The sequence below is a fragment of the Xyrauchen texanus genome, chromosome 19 (genome assembly GCF_025860055.1).
Source record: "Xyrauchen texanus isolate HMW12.3.18 chromosome 19, RBS_HiC_50CHRs, whole genome shotgun sequence".
Taxonomy (NCBI): domain Eukaryota; kingdom Metazoa; phylum Chordata; class Actinopteri; order Cypriniformes; family Catostomidae; genus Xyrauchen; species Xyrauchen texanus.
In genome coordinates, this window is record NC_068294.1 from 24,917,044 (window position 1) to 24,940,873 (window position 23,830).

Sequence of the window (23,830 nt, forward strand, 5' to 3'; positions counted from 1 at the left end):
CATGTGACATTCAGATGTAAAGGTGAAAGTGGAGATTTAGAGTAAAACAATGACTTACATTTTAATCTGTTTCTCACCTAAACCCATTATATCACTTTTGAAGACATGGATTTAACCACTGGAGTCATAGCCTATGCATTACTTCTATGTTTCCTTTTGGAGCTTCAAAGGTCTGGTCACCATTCCCTTGCATTATAAGGACAAACAGAGCTGAAATATTCTTCTAAAAATCTCTGTTTGTGTTTTTCAGAAGAAAGAAAGTCATACACATCTGGGATGGCATGAGGGTGTGTAAATGATGAGAGAATTTTCATTTTTGGGTGAACTATACCTTTAAATTCAACAAATACTAAGATATTTTAAAACTAAACGTTTTATGTCTATATGGTAACATTAATTAATACATTATGAACTAACACAAATGCACACATAACTGCTTTATTTTCACAACTTAACATTAACCAAGAAGATTAATAATTGCTGTCAGTCCATGATACATAATGCATTTACAAATATTTAAGGAATGTTCTGAGTTCAATAAACGTTGTTCTTCTGTTAAAAGTGTGTATTATTTTAGCTTTACAAATTTTAAATCGCTTTTTTTATACAATGGACTACTAAGTTACCGGGATTACAGGGTTTATGGTGTTGCGTCGTTTTGGCAACAAAGTTGTAAAATCACATAAAACTTTTCACAGATAAGGTTAGTAAGCTATTTTATCAAATTCAAATCATGATAACACTCATATTGTTTATTTATTGTTGCCATACTTTTGAAGCATTGAGTGTTTTTATGGATTGACCCTATTTACTTCCATAGTAAGTGCTTAACTGTAACCCAGATTTTTGCAGTTTTTTTATTTAGTCATTTATTTTTAACGAGTAACAAGTCTAATGTTTTGGGGTGATCAATATTATTTCACAAATGCTGTCGATTGAACTTAACTTGTATTGAACCCATAATATTAATTTTACAAATAGAACCTTATTTGAAAGTTTAAATCAGATCAGTTGAGAATCAGTCACATCTGCCTTGGACAAGTTTGAGACAGTTACATGGGAGAAAGCAGTAAGTTTCTGGGTGTCAGCTCCAATAGCCAGTCCATTTCTCAGGAGTTGAAACATCAAGACTTTGTTTGTTCTGGTGGATGGGCCATCATAGTGATGGGTTAAAATGGAAGCCCTTTCACAAATGACAGCCCCCTGGGATAGGGGACAATCTCTCCTTAAAAACAAGCATTATGGGCTTCTTGCACACTTTTACAAAATAAATAAATAAATGGAAAAAAAGCAACAACAATCATGAACAACACAGGAAACTGACAAAAAGAGCCTATTTTATAAAAACATAGCATGACAAGAGACAGCACTTAACATCCCCAAATGCACTACACCCATGGGAACTGCTTCAATTACTGCTGCAAATTCAGTGAAGAAAGCCATAGACAGTCTGACTGCAAAGATCGTCTTTGAAGGAAACATATTCAGTAAATAATCTTTCAGAAATCATTTTGCTTCAGCATTAAGATGTGTCTTTGATAGAAAGGTATTAAATAAACAACATTAAGTGCCCAAAAAAAGCATTGAATAGCAAGTGTCTTAGGCCATAGGATGGATATATTCTCAAATCAGCAGTTGTATCAGGAAAATCAGCTTTACTGTGAGCATCAAAAGGACATAATATATATAGAGCTTTGATCAAACATAACATAGCTGGAAAACATTGCTTTATAGTTTAGTTGAACTCTCTCAAGGGGGTATAATATTCATTGTTGAATGGCATATGTTATGGATGAATGTATGCATCTCTCCTTTACAACAATGACAAAGGTCACTGTGTTTGTAATAATAATGTAAAGCATATACTACATTTATTTTGAACACAAATAGATGGATGAAAATGTGAATATATTATGGAAAATAAAATTAACGTAGGCTACTGAGAAATGTAATTTCTGTCACAGAACTTTGTGTGGGTGGATATGTTATGGTTGTCTAGATTTTATTTTGGTTTTAGATATGAGGAAAGTAGGCCCTATAGCCTACTAATGAAAAAAAAAAAAAGTACACTGGAAATGTAAATTACATGGACTTCAAAGTAATATCTACAAGGGAGATCTTTTGGCTAATGTAAAGACCACATTGTCCAAATGGTCCCTGAAACAAAGTGGAATATTTTTAGCCTTCCTTGCTGAAATATTTGGGATCTTATGTCCCAAAATCAACATTCAGATTTTTAGAAAGAAGGTTTTGTGCTGATAAATTTGTGTCTAATTTTTTGCCAAAAATAAATTATGGGAAATAATATTCTTGTCATCAGTATCCAAAACAACAAATGAAAAAAGTCAGTCAAAATTAACAGGAAAACCACAATGAAACAAAAGTTCTACTTTTACTAGCTGGTTAATTATATCTCATTTTGGTGCAATTAGTTGTCATGATCAAAACAAAACTTTCAGTAGGGGGCACTGTTACACTACAGTAGTAATTTCCTCTCATTTCCCTCTTATCATATTTAAAACCTTAATAATTTTCAGTTTGGATGCTAGTTAACTATGCTATGCAATCACCATTAACTGGTAAAATAATAGTCTACCTATTATAAAATAGTATATCATTATTTGCAGAATTTTGTCAGAAACTGTACTAAATTAGTACAATGAGGTTTTAAACCGTTCTAAATAAACCACATTCTTAACAACATTGCACATCTGTATAATTAGCTCTGTCACAGCATCACACACACACACACACACACACACACACACACACACACACACACACACACACACACACACACACACACACACACACACACACACACACACACACACATGTTGTGTTTCCATGTTTTATGGGGACTTTCCATAGACATAATGGTTTTTATACTGTACAAACTTTATATTCTATCCCCTAAACCTAACCCTACCCCTAAACCTAACCCTCACAGAAAACTTTCTGCATTTTTACATTTTCAATAAAACATAATATGATTTATAAGCTGTTTTCCTCATGGGGACCGACAAAATGTCCCCACAAGGTCAAAAATTTCGGGTTTTACTATCCTTATGGGGACATTTGGTCCCCACAAAGTGATAAATACACGCTCACACATACACACACACACACACACACACACACACACACACACAGTGCATCCTGAAAAGCAGAAGTGACCTGTCATGCAGATAGGGGTCAGATGATGGATGACGTGTGGGTGGTTCTATCGCTTGGGAAAAAGACCCTGGGGCTGACTGTGGCCTGTACATGGGCCAACAATAACATCCTTAAATAAAAAAGTAAGAAAAGAGTTCCCCATATACCATAGCCAGTCCACAGATTGTGAAGCTGTACAAAATGGTGCAAGAGCTGTAAAATGAGAGCAAATGCCACAAACAAGGAGCATTGTTTTGTAATGGTATTGTTAAAAAGGGGAAAAACCCAACTATGCTGTGATTCTGAAAATTGGAAACATGTGTGGTGAATAAAATAAATAAAAATGTCAGATTTCCCACTCCCACTTTGGGATATGATATTCTGACCCCATTTTTCATGGGAAAGGCTACAGCATAAACTGCATTTTCTTTAGTAGTTGTGGAAATTAACATGCGATCATTGTCCCATGGTCTTCCTTTATTCAAGTTTTCTAGTTTTATTGTCATTCCAGCCAATATACATGTATACAGTGGAACGAAATGGCGATTTACCAGGTCTGCAGTGCACAGTTAAAGACAAAACAAAGCACACTTCACAAACATAACAAACAATAAACAAGAACAGTATGAGCAAAGTAAATCTCTATGTACATAAGTACGTATGCATATACATTATACACACAATGTAGACAAACCGTACTGTAAACACTGTCCATACTCTCTAGACAATATTCACTGAAACATAATAAATACAATGAAAGTAGAGGGGAACACACAGTGTCCACTCAAATACTGGTGGTGGCAGAAGCAGCAGCAGCATATGGTATATATACCAGTATATGATAAACAATAAAGTGTAAAGTGTTGTGAAAAGGCTGAAAGTAGTGCAACATTTTATTTCAGTTAGGTTTAAGTTCTTGTCCTGGAGGTGGTAGGAGGTGTCAGTGTGTTGAGGAGCCTGACAGCCTGAGGGAAAAAGCTGTTGCAGAGTCTTTGTGCTGTGGGGTGGGTGGGAGGGGTGCACTATGTATTAGGCCTTGCGCAGACAGCGTTTTTGGAAAATGTCTGTTATGGATGGGCGTGAGAGTCAGTTGATTTTTTTCTGCTGTTTTAACAATGTGTTGCTGGGCCTTGGGGGGGGGGGGGGCTTCTTCATTCGCCGTAGAAAGTGAAGAGGTAAGTGAAGCGCTAACCCAAAGGGTTTACTGGCATCATGTGACTGCAACCTACACTGATTACCCCCAACTGCGTTTTGATTATCAAAACGTATTCAGGGGAGATAGAGTACACCAGTGGGAGAGAAGTCAAATGTTGCATTTCAGTAATATCACACATTATCAGTACAAGAAATATGCTTAAATTGCATGTTAAGCATCCTAATTTATTTTGTGAAAATGTATACTGTCTTACTGTCAACAAATACATGGTCTACTGATTGTTGTAAACTACAGTATTTACAAGCACTTACAGATACAGAAAAACATCAAGCCCTGGCAGGGAAAGAGTTAAAAAGTGCATTAGTCCAATTCCCAACATGCTCCTGTCATTTTTGTGCCCTGACACATTGTGTTCTAAAGATGAAAGCATCTGCTCTTTTATGGGCAAATTAAATTAGTAATTAAGCTGAATAAAAAAAGAGGAGTTAACATCTGGAGCCGTTACATGTTAATGTGATAAACTGAAAAAAGTAAGATAGCAGAATAAGGTGGTGTAAAATATTCAAGGACACTGATAATCCAACCTCTTCATATTCTAAGAGAGAAAGGGTTAAGAGAATGTATTTTCCATAATAATGCAAAAATGACAGAGCACTTCAGAAAAAAGCTCTGTCATGTTCTAAATGAAGGCCTAACATTAAATACGAAATATTATTTGCATGAAAACTGGTAAACATCTATAGGATATGGATATGGAATCACTTTCCTTCTCACACTCTGATTGACTACAAAACAAAAGACTGTGATATTGTTGGCATGAAGAGAGGGAATGATTCCATAGCAGAAAAACTGAGGGGAATTGAGATAAGACGAGTAAACAAGACCCAGCTGTGGAAAGGTATTGCTGGCAAGACCACAGTGAGGTTGGAGTGTTGGGGAGGGTTACATCTACATCCACAACCATTCCTTAATTATTCCATAAGGTGGTAAAAGACATATACAACAATAAATGGATAATGTATTTTACCCTTAAGCATTCATCAAAAACAAGTAAATAGAGCAATGGGAAAATAAGGGTTCCATCAGCAATCACACAAAAATCAATATACACTAAATATATTTTATATGGTCAAAAAGGTTTTTAAGATTGTGTGCAATGCTATATAGTGTACAGAAAGTAAATACAGAACAAGTAAAAATTACACACACAGGAAAAGAGCGGATGATGTCACTTGAATCATGTTGGTTTCACATAAACAGTAAAATTTTACTGAGCCAGAGAAATAAAGATAGTCAACTGCATTTATAGGAAACAAGGGTTCACTGAGCAAGTTTACTAGAGATTTTGCGCCAGACTACAATTAGAAATGTTCTCTACATGGAAAATATTTTAAAAGCGAGTGTGAAGTACATGGGGGGCTTTATGCATGAATAGATTATGTTTATTTAGTATAAATTCACATATAAAATGTGTTGTTGGAAGGCTTCATTAAATCTGAATACCGTAGCCACTTTCCTCATTGTTGGCACCATAAATGAAGCCTTCAATTTGTAATGCATCTGCTAATAAGAATATAAAATTTTAATTTTCTGCATCGAGCCTCTGCATCTCTACAGTAGCAACTGAGTAGCCAAAATAATATGATATGCCTTGATTGTTAAATATGATATGCATGGACAAGGACAGACATTGGTAACTTTTTATTTTAATGTACCCTTTTTAAAGTTATTATAAAGGGGTTTATTAATGACTAATAATTAATTTACAAATGCATTGTAAATCATTGATATGCAGTTATAACAACATGCATAAAAAGTGTCACTTTCACATAATACCTGCCAAATAGTGAGCTGTTTTGCCTCACATGTAATAACACTTATTCAGCATTATTAACCAATACAAATGTACCTGAATGTAAAATAGAAACCTGTCAAGCATTCCATAAGGAGTTGTCAAGTCAAGAAACTTCAACAGATACATAAAAGTTCAGTATGGTTTAAAAGTTCAGTCAGGATGTATTTATGATATATGCTGTGAATGATCTAAAAGTGTTTTTGCAGAGGACGTTTTGTAACTAAGACCAGGTAAAACCATTCTTTTGACATTAATGTGAAAAGGAAAGTGACAGCTCAAATGAGACAAGACATTACAGTAATTCATGTAAACACAAAGCGGACTGTGGCAATATGACATTATCCATAGCTTTAATCTCACTAAAATAGTCTATTTTGCTACATTTAAACATAAATCATGAATCAGTGAGGTATTTTATGCTCTTGATAAATATAAGTATGAATAAATATATGAACTAAGTATTTATTACGTGATAAATTTTAAATGCTCACTATTTGGCAAGTTATGGAGGAAAGTTGCCCTTATATGCATGTTAGTATAGCTGCATATGAATGATTTAGAATGCATAGGTTTATTAGTCATTAATTAACCCTTTTATTAATCCTCAACCAAGGGAACATGTAAAGTGTCATCCAGACCTTTAATATCCATAAACCTAATGTTTGTCCCACATATGTGTTTTGTTTTTTGTTTTTGTGAAAAGACCACACTCTTGCAGTGGATTGCTCTTTACGCTTACAATATGTACTGATAAAAAGAGTGGCATTTAGCCTTAGTCATTACACAGAAAAGGTTGTGTTGAAGCCATGCCAAACAAGCATATGTTCCATGTTTAGACTGAAGTCAAGACCTGGATGCTCCAAGTCTTGTACCAACTCAATACTTCCTGCATGAAAACAAAGATCAAGAACAGAATTCTCCTCATTATAAATCAAAAACTATGAATATTTTGATTCACATTGCATTATTTGAAGCAGGTAGGATGATGTTCACTGTGATTCTGAGCACACCACATCACTGGCCTCCATTGCAGACCAAAAATAGTCATACAAATTGTTCAGATAAGTTAGCTCACATTTAACGTGGTCAGGTGAAGTGTATTTCCCCCCATTCGCCAACTTTTCGCCAACCCTTTCAACACATCTCTTCACTGGTCTTCATTTCCCTCGCAAACTTATGAAAACTCTCTGAGATGATTAACACAGACTTAATGACCTGCAAAAACAACAACAGCAGCTCGTGAGTTTCTTCAATTTGCCGTTGCCCACCTTCCTCCCCCATATAAGGGAACAATATACCCCTGCCTTGCTCTCATAAGGATTCATTACCCTGCTCTGAGATTTCCAGGCCAGGCGAGGGAAGCGTTATTTCCCCTGTGTTGGCTCTCACACTGGCAGGGCCATTACTCTTAAGACTCCTGCAAAGGGGCTAATGGGGCAGCTTTACTGACAGAGAAGGGGAAGGGAAGGAGGAGAGGGAGGGGGTGGGAGAGAAGGGGCTGAGATGATATGGTAATCAGAGAGGGAAGGGATTTGGGAATTCCAAAATGCATGGAAGAAGTGAGAATAAGAAGTAGAATTATGTAATTTGTTCACAAACTTGGTCCAAAATTACAGACCTTGATGAAAAATGAGCTAATGAGGCAAACCATCCCTTCATTTGTGCTTGTGATTATGAAGAACATTAATACTGTGTAATTTAGTTCTGTAATGTGGATGCTCACTTATGCATATGAGTATACTGTCTATATCATCAAGTCTCTGGCTTAATGTTGAATGGAAGATGGTGCTAAAAGTGAATGGGAAAGTAACAGTTTCCAGTGCAGGCCCTCTGTATTCCAGTACTGTATATGAAGGCTGGACTGACCACTCTACAGTGAGCAGCTCCTGCTTCCAATATCCAAAACCAACTAAGGCCTAACCAGACAGCAAGGCAATTGCAAGGTCAATTAAATTCCAACGTTGAGGTATAACATTGGTGAGGACCTCAAGCCACTGCAAGCATCCCGAGGAATGAAGAGAGAATGAATTCTGGAGGTCAGCAGTCTGACTATGTCAAATAACAAAAGTGTATGTGAGTTTTAGAGCAAGACCAGGAAGAAGGTTGATAGATGTGTAGAATTTAAAAGAGATTAGATAAATTAATTAAACCCAAAAGATGAGGAGTTATATTATGTAGAATTTATTCACTGTTCTGTCTACATACAAAGAATGCATAGGCGACAAAAGGATGCTGGGATATGGTTGACTTATGACAGTTAAGTGTAACGGTGGCCAGCTGATAGATAGCTGTTCAATGTGTATAAACCTCACTCTCCTGACCTCAAGATGTGCACTAACGACTGATGCTAGAGGCTGTAACCTTTAGCCTCCTTGTTAGCGCACCCGCCTCCCATGCCGAAGATGCCAGTTCGAGTCCTGTACAGAGCGTGTAGAACAGGAGCGTCACAAAAGCATGGAAGTAGGCCATTTCCAAATTCTCAAATTAACTTTTGCTGTTATTTTCAGTTAATTATTGACCCGTTTAAGAGTTAAAAACATGAAAAATAAATCATAATCTTTTTTCCACAATAATTAATAATTGAATACATAAAATATATTTTAGATAATAAGTAATAAAGTTTGAAGATTCTTGTTTATATTTATGGAAAGTAAAATTCAGGACAGCCTCATGACCAATATGTACAGACTTTTTGCCTGCATCATCAAAATGTAATTGTCATGCCATTCTCATCTCAGTTCAAATGATTCCATCACAGGCTCGGCAATCTTCTGATTTATTGTGCATTTTTAATATACATTTAGTTACATTATATGATCATATTAATATTTTAAATACCCTAACCTAGTGGTTCTCAACCTTTTTGACTCCAAAGCCCCCAAATGTCTGAGAAAACATTCAAAGACCCCCCATGTAGGCTTTTAGATATTGATATTATAAGATCTAGTTGTAACGCTGTCTAAGCAAGGACGACAGGAAGCAAGACTTCAAGACACGGTAAGCCTTTTAATTCCCCTTTTTGTGCCAACAGTATTCACAATTTCTTTGTACTCGAACGCTGAGTTCGTTGTCCGTCTCTGTCTCTCTCTGCTCTGTGGCTGCTGGCTTTTTAACCGCTCTCCTCGCTCTACTGCAATTAGAGACAGGTGTTAGACATAATTTAGCCCAGGTGTGAGCCCTTACCGCTTTCTCTCCCGGACGGGCGCTTGACCACGCCCCGCTGCCACATACCCCCACCGCCCGACTCAGGCCGGGCGTCATCCGGCCTGCCTACCACTCCCCCATTTCTGGAGAGGAAGTCGGCGGCAGCCATCTGCACCCCGGTCTGTGGACCACCTTGAACTTAAAAGGCTGGAGGGCCAGATACCAACGGGTGATCCGGGCGCTAGTATCTTTCATGCGGTGGAGCCACTGCAGTGGGGCATGATCCGAACAGAGGGTGAAGGCCCGCCCCAGCAGGTAGTACCGAGGGTGAGGACCGCCCACTTGATGGCCAGACACTCCTTCTCCACGGTGCTGTACTTAGTCTCCCTTAAGGAGAGCTTCCGGCTAATGTACAGCACCGGCGTCCTCTCCCTCCACCAGCTGCGAGAGTACGCCCCCAGCCCTCTGTCTGAAGCGCCCGCCTGCAATACAAAAGGGAGAGAGAAGTCAGGTGCATGCAAAAGCGGCCCCCACAAAGTGCAGCTTTAACCTGCGTGAACGCCTGTTGGCACTGCTCTGACCATTGGACCGGATCTGGAGCCCCTTTTTAGTGAGGTCAGTCAGCGGGCTGGTGACGTCCGAATAATTAGGCACAAATCTTCTGTAATAGCCAGCCAGCCCCAGGAACTGCCTCACCCCCTTTTTGGTCTTAGGTCTAGGGCAAGTCGCAATCGCCGCGGTCTTATCAATTTGGGGACGACCTGGCCATGACCCAAGTGGAACCCCAGATACCGTACCTCCACACGCTCAACCGCAAGACTTCTTGGGTTTGCTGTGAGCCCCGCCGCCGCAGCGATCTCAGGATCGGCCCTCAGATGTTGCATGTGCCGCTGCCAATCATTGCTATAAATGATAATGTCATCTAAATAGGCAGCGGCGCACGCTGTGTGCGGTCTGAGGATCCGATCCATGAGTCGCTGAAACGTGGCTGGTGCCCCAAACAAACCGAAAGGAAGCGCCACAAATTGGTGTAATCCAAACGGCGTGGTGAAGGCTGTTTTCTCACGGGACATTGGTGTCAAGGGGATCTGCCAATAACCCTTTGTTAAATCCAAGGTCGAATAAAATCGAGCAGTACCTAACCGATCGAGCAGTTCATCAACACGGGCATTGGGTACGCGCCAAATTTAGACACCGCGTTGACTTTTCTGTAATCCACACAGAATCGAACAGACCCATCACTCTTGGGAACAAGAACAACCGGCTGGACCAATCACTGTGGGATTCCTCTATTACGCCCATATCAAGCATTGCATCTAATTCTTCCCGCACGATTTTCTTTTTATGTTCGGGTAAGCTTATAGGCGGTAACGCACCACCGCGCCCGCTCGGTCTCGATGTGGTGCTGTATGAGGTTTGTACGGCCCGGTAGAGGGAAAACACGCCCAGCAAATTCCTTTTGTAACTCAGAAACCTCTGTGAGCTGCCGCGTGAGAGTTGGTCCCCACAAGTAACCGGAGTGTTGGGATCGTAGTTTTTGTTTATCTCCGGTCCGAGCTCCGCCCTCTCCGAACTACCGTGGCCAATGTCACAGAGGCCGCCTCCCTCCATAATTTCAGGAGGTTGAGGTGATAAATTTGACGCCGCCTCTATCGGCACGCTTAACCTCATAATCGAGATCCCCACTGGCCGTGGTGACCTCAAAGGGTCCTTGCCACTTGGCTGAGTAATTTAGAGCTCGATGTTGGGAGTAATACTGAGTACCTTGTCTCCCGTGCAAATTCCGTGAGCCGAGCACCCCTGTTATACAGCCAGGCGATGGCGTTCTTGAGCTTGGAGCAAATTCTCCTGTGTTAGTCAGCCCCAGTGTGTGGAGTTTTGCTCTAAGATCGAGAACTAACTGAATTTCATTTTTACTATTAGAAGGTCCTCCTCCCACGCCATGGATGACGCCAAGGACACCGCGGGGCGCCGCCTGCACAGCAGCTCAAACGGGAGAACCCGTGGAGGCTTGCGGACCTCTCGTACTGCAAACAACAGGGGTCTAGCCACTTATCCCAATTTCTAGCGTCATCGCGGTACGCAATTTACTGAATCATGTTCTTGAGCTGCTTTATTAAATCGCTCCACTAGGCCATCTGTCTGGGGATGGTAAACGCTAGTGCTAATCGATTTGATGCCCAAGAGCTCGTAAAGTTCGCTGAGCGTCCGTGACATAAAAGTCGTGCCTTGATCGGGTGAGGATTTCTTTCGAATCCCCACCGGAGATTATCTTGAAGAGTGCCCCTGCAACACTACGCGCGGAGATGTTGCTCAGAGGCACTGCTTCCGGATATCGCGTCGCGTAATCCACTAGGACTAACACGGCTGATGTCCGCGTGCTGACCGTTCTAATGGCCCGACGAGGTCCATTCCAATTCTTTCAAGGGGACCTCGATCATGGTAGAGGGCGCAACGGCGCTTTTGGGGTGGCCGGTGGGTTTACCAGCTGACATTCACGCACGCCGCGACACCACCTGCGGACGCCACCGCCAATGCCCGCCAATAGAAACGGGCTATTAGACGGAGAAGTGTTTTCCGCTCCCCTAGGTGACCGGCCATGGGATTATAGTGAGCCGCCTGGAAAACCATTTCCGCGGCTCCGTGGAATCAATAATTGTGTTACTTCCTCCTTTGTTTGGGCGTCCTGCGCCACCCTGTATAACCGATCTTTAATAAGCGGAAAATACGGATATGAAACGGCGACACCGGCCGGAGATGTTGACCATCGATTACTCTCACTTGGTCAAAGGCGTGCTTAAGGGTTTCATCCCGCGACTGCTCCAAGGGGAAGTCCCCTCCGAGAATTCCCGGAGAGGAGGAGCGCCCACCTCGCCCCTTCCCACGCCACTCGGAGCAGCAGAGGACGGCCCTGGCTCCGCCTCCCCGCCAAAGCATCGCGACATCACACACCCCTTCATTTTCACGCAGGACCCATCCGCACAAACTCCCTCCAATAACTTTCTAAAATTCGCCAATCCGTACCCAAAATTAGCGGATGGGTGAGGCGGAACTAACCGCTGCCTCCACACTATGTTTTTCTCCCCGAATTTGATCGCCAGAGTCACCACGGGATACTTGTGAATATCCCCATGCACACACCTCACCCTCACCAGTTTAGCTGAGCCCAGAGCCCGGGTTGAACCAAGCGCTGGTGGATGGTGGTCTGGTTACAGCCGGTATCCAACAAAGCTTGGTATGTACCCCCTGGATTCTTACCGAACTGCACGCCCAGCCCGATCGGGGCAGCCTGCGGAACATCGGAGACCCGCACCACTGCCCCTATTTCCATCAGCGGACACTGATCCCGGAAGTGGTCCGGGTCTCCGCACCTCCAGCAGACCGCCCAGGCGCTGCGGCCGCACCCGTGCTGGCGGGTGCCCCCACCTGAGGAGGAGAGCGGCTGAAGGACGGGAAGGGCTAGGCGGGTGTTCCCAAGGCCGGGAGGCTGGTCTCACAAACGCTCAGCGCCTGCGGGGCAGGAACGGACCCTGGGGAGAGAGCAGAGCGAGAGGGAAGAGGGGAGGGAAAAAAACAGGGGAAGACACAGGGAAGGGGAGACAGAGAGAGAGGGCTCATCCGCCCTGGGAATCGCCGCCATGTGGTCCTCCTCATGAGTCGGATCGGCTTCCTCCAGCGACGCCGGGCGGTGGCACTGGACCCACTCTGCCGTCTTCCGGGCAACGCTGGACAAACTGCTCCAGTACCACCTGGTCGACTAGCTCCTCGACGTCGCGGTCCCGCGCGAGCAGCCACCTCCGACAGGCATCACGGAGCCGCTGGGCGTAACGCAAACGGGCGGTCGGATTTGTCGAGCTTCAAGGCCCGGAAGAGCTGGTGACTTTCTTCCGGCTCCGACCAACCCGTTGCAAGATGGCTTTCCTCAGATCGGGGTAAGCCAGGAGGCTTGTTGCCGGCAGCTGTTGCGCCGCGAGTTGTGCTTCCCGGACAGGAGAGGGACTAGACGGGCTGCCCACTGGTCTTGGGGCCACCCCAAATTTCCGCCGCTCGCTCGAACAGGTCGATGAACGCTTCTGGGTCATCTGCCGGCCCCATCTTCTGTAACGCTGGTGGGGGCAATGTGGCGCTGGTGTCCGGGGTCGCTGCTGCGGCTGGAGCCGCCTCCTGGCTGAGGAGGCTCGGATGGCGTGCCGGTCCTCTGCTTGAGCCCGCATGATTTCAAGAAGCGACGATCCTGGTCTTGCCGGAGCTCAAGCAGGGATTGTTGGTGGCTCTGATGGAGTGTAGCGAGGGACTGGAGGACTTCCGCCAGCTGGGAGGACTCTACGGGCGATTCTGTTCCATCCTTTGGAAGACAGGTGTTCCTAATAATCTCCCGGTTTCGGCACCAGTGTAACGCTGTCTAAGCAAGGACGACAGGAAGCAAGACTTCAAGACACGGTAAGCCTTTTAATTCCCCTTTTTGTGCCAACAGTATTCACAATTTCTTTAGTATTCACAATTTCTTTGTACTCGAACGCTGAGTTCGTTGTCCGTCTCTGTCTCTCTCTGCTCTGTGGCTGCTGGCTTTTTAACCGCTCTCCTCGCTCTACTGCAATTAGAGACAGGTGTTAGACATAATTTAGCCCAGGTGTGAGCGCCCTTACCGCTTTTCTCTCCCGGACGGGCGCTTGACCACGCCCCCGCTGCCACACTAGTATAAGATATTTCCTTTAAACTTGTGATTCCAGAAATGTCTAGAACTTTATATTATTCATAAAAAGCAAGCTGCTGAAGGGATTTATTAAATTTTTTGCATTTTCAGTAAATTAAATTATAATAATTATACAAAAATGATAATAATATATAATATTTTAAATCATTTAAAGAGATTTTGAGGCATCCATGGAAGTGGGCTGCAGCCTTCTAGTGGATCTGGACCCTCGGTTGAGAACCACTACCTTAACCCAACCCCAAACCAAAACCTAACCAGTAATATAACAGAATATACACCGATCAGCCACAACATTAAAACCACCTGCCTAATATTGTGTAGGTCCCCCTCGTGCCAACAAAACAGTGCCAACCTGCAACATTCTGAGAAGTGATCTAGTTATCTCAGTTACCGTAGACTTTGTCAGTTCGAACCAGTCTGGCCATTCTCTGTTGACCTCTCTCATCAACAAGGCATTTTCATTCACAGAACTGCCGCTCACTGGATGATTTTTTGTTTTTGGCACCATTCTGAGAAAATTGTGTGTGAAAATCCTAGGAGATTGGTAGTTACAGAAATACTCAAACCAGTCTGTCTTGCACCAACAATCATCCATGCGGTTATCTAATCATCCAATCGTGTGGCAGCAGTGCAGTGCATAAAATCATGCAGATATGGGTCAGAAGCTTCAGTTAATGTTCACATCAACCATCAGAATAGGGAAAAAATGTGATCTCAGTGATTTCAACCATGGCATAATTGTTGGTGCCAGATGGGCTTGTTTGAGTATTTCTGTAAATGATGGTCTACTGGGATTTTCAAGCACAACAGTCTCCAGAATTTACTCAAAAACAACAACCATCCAGTGAGCGGCAGTTCTGTGAATGAAAATGCCTTGTTGATGAGAGAGATCAACAGAGAACGGACAGACTGGTTTGAACTGACGAAGTCTATGGTAACTCATATAACCTCTCTGCACAATTGTGGTGAGAAGAATATCATGTCAGAATGCTATTCTGAGATGCGGGTTGGCACTGATTTGGCGGCACGAGGGGGCCCTACACAATTCTAGGCAGGTGGTTTTAATGTTGTGGCTGATCGGTGTATAACCAAATCTAAAAGACAGGCAGATATAAGTACAGTCACAATAACTTACCAATCTTAAATTTTTCTCAAATCATGATCATGCCTAGAGGCTGCAAAGGTAAGATGTACAGTGAAAGAGGAGTTATATATTGGTCTGGTCTGCTTCAGAAGACATTGATTAAACCACTGGAGTTGTATGGATTATTTTTATGCTGACTTTATCTCTTTTTTGGAGCTTCAAAGGCCTAGTCACATTAACTTAACAAGAAGAAAGATGCCATACACATCTGAGATGGCATGAGGGTAATTAATTGATGAGAGAATTTTCATTTTAGGGTGAACTATCTCTTTAAGTGATGTATATCTTGTTATGATCTCACAAAAAATTTGAATAAAATGTAATTCCAAACTTTTTCCAACTGTTTTTGATGTTCTTTTTATCTCTTTTATGTAAAACATTTCTGGGAAATAAGGCAAGAGACTAATATTGTTTAAGTCCTCTGGTCCCTAGGTGCATAATGCCATCTCCCACAATGCATTGCTTAGCACAGTGCCCTTGACTTCCCCCAGTCCATAGTCTCAGCCAATCAGCCACCTCCTCCAGGGACTAAACCTCATTAACTGCTTACAGAAAGATATTCTCTATTTAATTGCTCCTCTTAATAGACCTGAGGAGCATGGGGGAGTGACAGCTGTACACACACACACACACACACACACACACACTCACTCACTCACTCACTCTCTTTCTCGTACACAAAAACACTGCAAATGCAGACACATTTACTAATTATTTAAAAAAATTACAATATTTATACACTAACACCTGAGATTATATTGTATAAGATGGGAAAGGTAAAGGAGAAAGAGTAAATGAGATTTGGGACATTTCAACATCAAAGTCTCAACCCTTCATCACCATGAACACAATGTCTCACATGTGTTTTGAGCATGTTTGCCACACACAGCACGATGGCTCCAACATGCATTACATTGTTTAGATAAATCTAATTGCATTTTTGGCCCTGGAAACATCAAGATTTAGTGGTACAATTTAGTTGTTTATAGAGAAGATCCCAACTCAGTCCTTCTCACAGGAAATGTTCTGTATCTAGTAGTACATGTTGTTTGCACCCGTGCTAAATACAGTCTTTGACCTGAGAAACAGTGACCGAGCTGTGTTTTCTTTTTTTTTCTCTCTGCTTTATGGGTGGTGTTTAGGTTGATATTCCTGTACTGAAGGTGCTAAGGTGTACATATCGATACATTCGCATACGAATGCTGATGCACAAAAGCTCAGCCCATGCTATAACCTTCACATTCTCATGGGTGTCCTGGAACATCCCCGGACATCTAAAGCATACTCAAAGACACGCTAGTATGCAATTATAACCTCCTGAGAACCGAGCGTGACTGCTGTGTGAATTTTCCATTTATTTATTTTTATTTGTAACTAGTAGCAGGTAATAAACATGCAAAATAATAAAGAGCAAATCGTTTTCCTAAAAATGCATGGCAACATATGTGGACAGCGGGATTAAGTTGTGACATTTTTAATAAAACCAAGCTTTAGGAAGTACAGTTTATTTTTACTCAAATTGTTTATTATATTTCCTGAGGTCTTGCTTTGGGGGCTGTTGAGGGCGACAATAATTTCTAAAAGAAAGAAACCCTGATGGTCTTGCGCCTATTCTTCTGGGGGTAGCTCCCCTCAGGATGGGGCGCGAGCACCACTTTGCCCCTCCTGGTTCCCCCACGAAACCTCTCCATTCCCGCCGCCTTCGGTGTTTCGGGAGGTAGAGGTTCCCATCAAAAAGTTGGGTGTTTCGCTGCTTTCTGCATTTATCCAGGACGCGGAACACTCGACACCCCCTCAACAGGAAGTGTTAAAAAATGTATACCCATCTCTGAGAACCTGGCAGCGTAGAAACGTCTGCCAGATATTTTACGTGGTTCCTAAGATCAGTAGAAAAGGGATACAGAATTCAATTTGCTCGACACCCTCCGTGTTTCAACGGCATGGTCTCCACTACTGTAAACCGGATCAGGCATGTCTACTGTAGAACGAACTGCAAAATCTCTTGGTTAAAGGGGCCACAGAACGTGTTCCCCTTCCAGAGAGAGAGTCAGGTTATTACAGCAAATACTTCCTGGTTCCCAAGGAGGGTGGGGGGGTTTCATCTGACCTTAGATCTTAAGGCTTGAACTGCCCAGTCTGGGTGTTCAAGCCCAAGATGCTGCCTATCAAGACGATCGTGTCACAAGCCCAACATCACGTTTGGCTGGTCACCATCGATCTCATGACGCACTTCTTCTCTTAGAAGTTCTGCCACAACACAGGAAGTTCCTGAGGTTCGCTTTCGGGGGCAAAGCCTTCCAGTATCGGGTTCTTCCATTCGGCCTAGCCCTTTTTACCTGCACATTCACAAATGCAGGATGCAGCGCAGGCTCATTTGCGACTCCGGGGCATCCGCATTCTGAATTACATAGACGACTGGCTGATCTAGCACAGTTCCAGGAACTGGCAGTTCAGCACAGGGATATCGTCTTAGCTCATCTAAGTTTCTCTGTGGTTGAGCCTCAACGCCAAGAAAAGTGTCCTCTCTCCCACTCTGAACACTGTCTTTCGGGGGACCATATGGAGTTCGATCACAATGTCACAACTGTCTCCCGCTAGAATCGAGTCCACTAAGAATACCCTGAGCGAAGTCAGGCTAGGTTAAGGTTGTACTAGGTCTCAGGCCAACTGTGTCCTCGGTAATCCCTCTGGACCTTCTGCTCATGAGACCGTTTTTGTTGTGGCTCAAAGCCAGGGGTTTTCTTCCAAGGGCCAAATCCCCTAGGCTAATAAGGGTTATGCGCCACGGTCTTCATTCCCTTTCTATGTGGTTCAGACCCCGGTTTCTTACCTTGGGTCCCACTTTAGGTGCGTCTCGTTGTCGCAGGCTGCTAACGACAGACGCCTCCCTGATGGGCTTTGTAGCGGCCTTAAGTGGTCGTCCAGCTCGGTTGTCACAGTAACTGTCTTGAGTGTATGGCTGTATTTCTGGCCCTTAAATACTTGCCCCTGAGGCTGCCATGTCTTGGTGCGGGTAGGCAATACAGCGGCAGTTTCTTACATAAACCATCAGGGAGATCCACGTTCATGTCAGCTGAATTTCTGGCATGTCGGATTCTCCTTGGGACCCAGGGCAGCTCCTGTCACTCAGGGCAGTTTATATCCCTGGATGCCCATATATGCAAGCAGATTTTCTTTCCAGACAGAAAATAACGATGGGGGAGTGGAAACTCCACCCTGAGGTAGTGGGAGAGATTTTTCCCGGGCAGAAGAGGACTTCTTCACCTCTATGAACAGCGCAATGACTCCCTGAGTCACCCAGCCCCCTTGGGTCTGGACATAAAGGCACATACATGACCCGGAATGCATCTGTATGCATTTCTTTCCCTAGATTTTCTTGGCCAAAGTTCGCCAGCAAGGGTCTTGCCTCCTACTGATAGCGCCACACTGGCCGAACAGGGTATGGTTCTCGGAGCTAAATTCTCCCCTCGACGGCTCACCTCGGGTGATTCCGAACAGGAAGGACCTTCTTTCTCAGGCACAGGGGACTGTATTTCATCCCTGGCCCGAATTGTGGAACCTTCTCATGCTTGGCCCCTGTTGGGTATCAACTGAGGTACACAGGGCTTTCTCCTGAGGTTATTAAGACCATTTTAATTGCTAGGGCTCCCTCCACTTGGAACAAATCTGGGTAGATTTTTCAGGGCTGAAGAGGACCTCTTTGCCTCTATGAACAGCGCAATGTCTCCTCTACTTCTCCTCGAGTCACTTTGGGGCTGAACACGGTGGTGCATACATGGCCCAGAATGCTCCTGTATGCGTTTCCCTTTATTAAAAGTTCATATTGCAGAACCAGTTAACTGCCAGATCGCTTCAGTTCTGGACTCTCTGCAGGAAGAACTGTCAGCAGGCATATGCCACGCCATTCTCAGGGTCTATGTGGCTGCCACTTCGGCTTGCCACGCCTTGCTGGACGGAGTGCCCTTCAGAGGCACCCTCTACTCGCTCGCTTCATTCGTGGAGCCATGCAACTGTGGCCTCCTGTTAGGACCATGACCTCTTCATAGGACTTGGCAATAGTCCTTGAGGGTCTGGATGAGAACTCCTTTGAACCTCTAGAGTCAGCGTGTGACAGACTTCTGACTCTCAAGATGGTTTTTCTTATGGCGATTATCTTTAGAGAGAATTGGGGACCTACAGGCTCTGTCTGTTTTGCCAGCCTGTTTAGAATTTGCCCCAGGAATGACCAAAGCAATTTTGCACCCTCATCCTGACTACCTGCCTAAGGTGCCTTTTTCGACCCTACGTCAGATCACTCTCTAAGTCTTCTGCTCCCCGCCGTTTGCAACGCCGGAGCAGCAAGGACTTCACAGACTGTGTCCAGTCTGTGCCCTTTAGACTTATGTTCACCGCACTAACCAGTGGCATAAGTCAGGGCAACAATTTTTTTGCCATGGGAGCCGAAACCGGGGGGCGGCCACCTCCAAACAGACTATGTCACATTGGGTGAGGGATGTTATTGCCCTGGCCTACAAGGCGCGCGGTCAAGCTTCGCCAGTAGGTATCAGGGCTCACTCCACCAGAGGGGTCGCCTCCTCTAAAGCCTTGGCTAGAGGGGTCCCTCTGCAGCAAGTTTGTGATGCGGCAGGCTGGTCCTCTCCACACACATTTTATAGTTTGGATGTTCATGCTACTCCGGGCTCTTATGTCCTTGAGTCGACATCTCAAGCTCATGTCTGAGACCTCTTGCATTCTTGTGAGAACACTTCACAACCGTAGGTGTATGGACAGTGGCGGCGTGGGTATTCTCGTTCCCAAAGCGCTTTTCTCAGTGCAGCATCCTAGTGAAGCTTTTTGTAAAGGGAACGTCTCGGGTTACGTAGTGTAACCCTTGTTTCCTGAAAAAAGCGGAACAAGATGCTGTGCTTCTTTGCCTTACTGGGATGTCCCAGGACTGCTCTTCAGAAAAAATATATCTGACGACACACTGGTGACGCGTCTACTTACTGCGGTCAGTGTTCATTGACGTGTTACACACATATTCACAGCTGGTCACAATGTAGAATTGTTCCCAAAGCGCTTTTCTCAGAGCAGCATCTCGTTTAGCTTTTTTCAGGGAAAAATCTACGTAACCCGAGAGGATTCTCAGTGTGAGTAGCTCCTAATCTGTGGAATAGTCTCCCTAACACTGTTCAGGATGCAGACACACTCACTCATTTTATGTTTACACTAAAGACTCATCTATTTAGCCAGGCATACACCTAATTTATCCATCAACTCACAATAAGGCTGCTTTAGTCAGAAACATTTCTCATAATCTATAACTCTGCAATAAATTTAATGGCATCTATGCTAATATTATTCTATTTATTTCTAAATACAATTATTATTTAATTGTTATTTTTTTTTATAAACAATTTACAATCATATTTAATCAAATTACACAATGATGACAAAGACTTTATAGATATAAAATTTTCATTTTCTGTTAAAGCATGATTTTCTGTAAAGCTGCTTTTTAACGATGCGTGTTGTGAAAAGTGCTATACAAATAAAAATGACTTGACTTGATAATGTACAGTAAATATAGGTTTTCTAAGGAAAACGAAATGGCTAAAGTACACTAGTGTACATTGTGTTTAGCAGTGTGGCGTTTCGCGATAAATCACTCAAATTTTAAAAAGGCATATCGGATGAAACTAGAGAAATCTTTTGACTCAAACAGGTTTGTAACATGACTCAAAAGTCAAAATGTTAACCCTTTACTTACAGCACAGTCTCCTGAACTGAGATAAAGTCGGTTTAAATGAATTAAAATTATGCGTTGTGTATAGTGATGCCAAAATACACCATCCACGCATGTGTAGGTGGTCTGCACGAGGATAAAGAAACATTGAATATTATTTTAAACTACATTCACTCTTGGAAATTAATGTTGAAGTTCGAAGATCATAAAGTAAAGCTGGGTGTTAAATTTTTAAATAAATACACCTTAAATGTACCAAGCAAAATTACAACTCATAAAGGAAAAAAAAAAATTATTTTGAATGGAAAAGATCTTTGACATTTTGATAATTTTTCCTTTTATGTTCCATGTGCAATATGTTTTGAACCAAATGAGATTATGACAAAATTTGCAGTTTAAAGGAAATTATCTCCAGAAGATGGAACTCGAAATGAATGACCAAACCAACATGAACCAAACAACATTTACACTGCAGAAAAACATTGTCTTAGTACTCTTGTCTAGATTTCCAGCACAAAAATTGTGCAACTTAATTATCAAAGATATATTATTATTATTTTAAATTGCAATCCAGCAAATCTGAGGAGGAATGTTAATTAGGAATATAGGTAGTGCTCTCCACAAACCATAATGCTAAATTCTACACAGGCCCCATTTGGCAGTCACTCAGTTAACCCCATCCCTCCTGATTAGCATGAGGAGATACAGGGGAGATGTGGGAAATAAGTTACAGCACTCATCCCTACTGCCTCTGGGACAACAGCTTACAGAAGCCTGCCATTTGGGAAACTAGGCTGTAATTGCTTTTTGTGTATTAAAAGTGTCAGGGCCAAAGGCTGAGAGTACTTGCTTGAGTTCCACAGGAGACCCCATCCCATGAATGGGGGGGGGGTCTTTGTGGAGGGACAAACTGGAGAGGAGAGCTGCATTGTCTCCTTGCACTGATTGTTTTTCTTTACTCACAATGACGCTGTGAGTCAGCCTGACAGTCACAGCCAAGGTCAGACCTGAGGAGAGGCAGGGCACTGGAGGCACAGGATACGTTAAATTTGCTAATTTTAACCACAGTGTACTGCCTCTCTTGAGCACAGATGGGTGGTGACATACAGAGAGCGTACAAGGGGCTCGAAGAAGCAGAGCTGTCTGGGGTAAAGATATGTAATTATTTATGTATGTCGCATGACAACATATCACAACACCATGGAGGGTAAAAGGTGTACACAGAGGTCCGGGCCTTTTTGTCTGCACATACATTTTCCCCCCACATTTACTCACCTGCTGGCACACATTTGCTAGCAGGTTCACCTTTGTGATCTTGGCTTCTGGCACTGCAGTTGCTATTAGTAGAAGGTGTTGCAAATAATGAAGAAGAATCCAATATTAGGCATTTGCCTTAGAGAGGTGGAGGTACGGGTTAGGAGGAAAAAGATGGAAAAAAGAGAGACTTATTTTGTTGTATTCCGGCACTCCTTCTAACCCGGGTATTTGTTTGATGCTTGAGTTCAGAATAAACATTCAAAAAAGCAAGTTACTCCATTTTTCTGCCTCCTGACTACACGTACACAGCAGTAAACTGTAGTAATGCTAAAATGTGTGTCAGAAGTGGGATCTCGGCTCACCGCTGCTTTAAGTTGATGGCCTCTGCACTGAGTTTAAAAATGCGGAAAACATCACGGGAAGTCTGAATATCTTCTTTGAATATACTCCTCCTAACCCAACAATAATCATGCCTGTGAAAAACCATGTGGTAAGGAGAAAAGAGGAGATGCCGATTATAATGAATCAGCCACACACCCCATCACGGCTGGAGAGCCATGCGAGTTCAAATGTAAACAATCAAGATGGCAGTACCCATAGACACCATGATGCCGACGCCGAGCACGGAACAGAAATGAGGATAATGGGTGAGTGAACAAATAACCCAATATCTGAGACAGTAGAAGATGTGGTGATGCATCGACTTGAATCAATATTACAGATTACTCTAAGAAAAATCACTGAAGCTGGATGATGTAAGCAATTTGAGGGACAATGGACCCCGATATGTTTGTGATGCTGATCTATGAGTGGGAACCAAAGTTGATGATGCAACAGAGGGTGCTTGTGGCCGCTATACCCATACAGCTGACATTAGCACACCACCCCGACCCAGTTCATTGAAGAAGTAAGGGGCGTAATTGGTCGTGTGAATGCACAGTTAATATACTACCATTAAACCCTCAACAAGAGGTGAACAGACCATTCAAGATGGATGTTAAGGAACACAATAGCTTCCTACAGCCAGAGCTTCACAAATACAGAACGGAACTATTGTGTGACTCGCCGGGAGCATCTGGCAGTAGTGGAGGCCACCAAGCACTTTCGCCACCATCTGTGCGGCCTCTCCTTCACCATCCGTACAGATCATAATGCACTGACATGGTTTCTGTCCTGTAGGGAACCAGAAGGGCAGGTTGTCCGTTGGATTGAACAGTTGCTGGCTTTCCAGTACAGTAGCCAGCATTGAGAAGGCCAGAGTCACTGTAAAGCTGATCTCTCATTGGCCCTGTGGCCCAGAGTGTAGTCACTGCGAAAGAACCGAGGAATGGTCGAAGGAAGGGAAGCCACTGGACTCAAGCAGGTGTTCAGCCCTGTTGCCTGGGGATACTGCCCAGTGGAGAGAACACCAGGACACAGATCTAGATCTTAGAGTCTTCATTAAATGGTTGTAGGGAGGTGCAAGACCTACTTGGGATGGTGCAGTGAACTTGTCTCCCACAGTTAAAGGCCTGTGGTCCCAGTGGATGGGAGTGGAACTCAGAGATGGAATTCTGAAGAGGTGTGGGTAGAACTGGCCACAGGCAAGGCCAAATATCAACTAGTCATCCACAGGGTCTTGAGGGATCAGGTACTAAATCAACATCACGGAGAAAGGGTTGTAGCCCATTTAGGGGTCA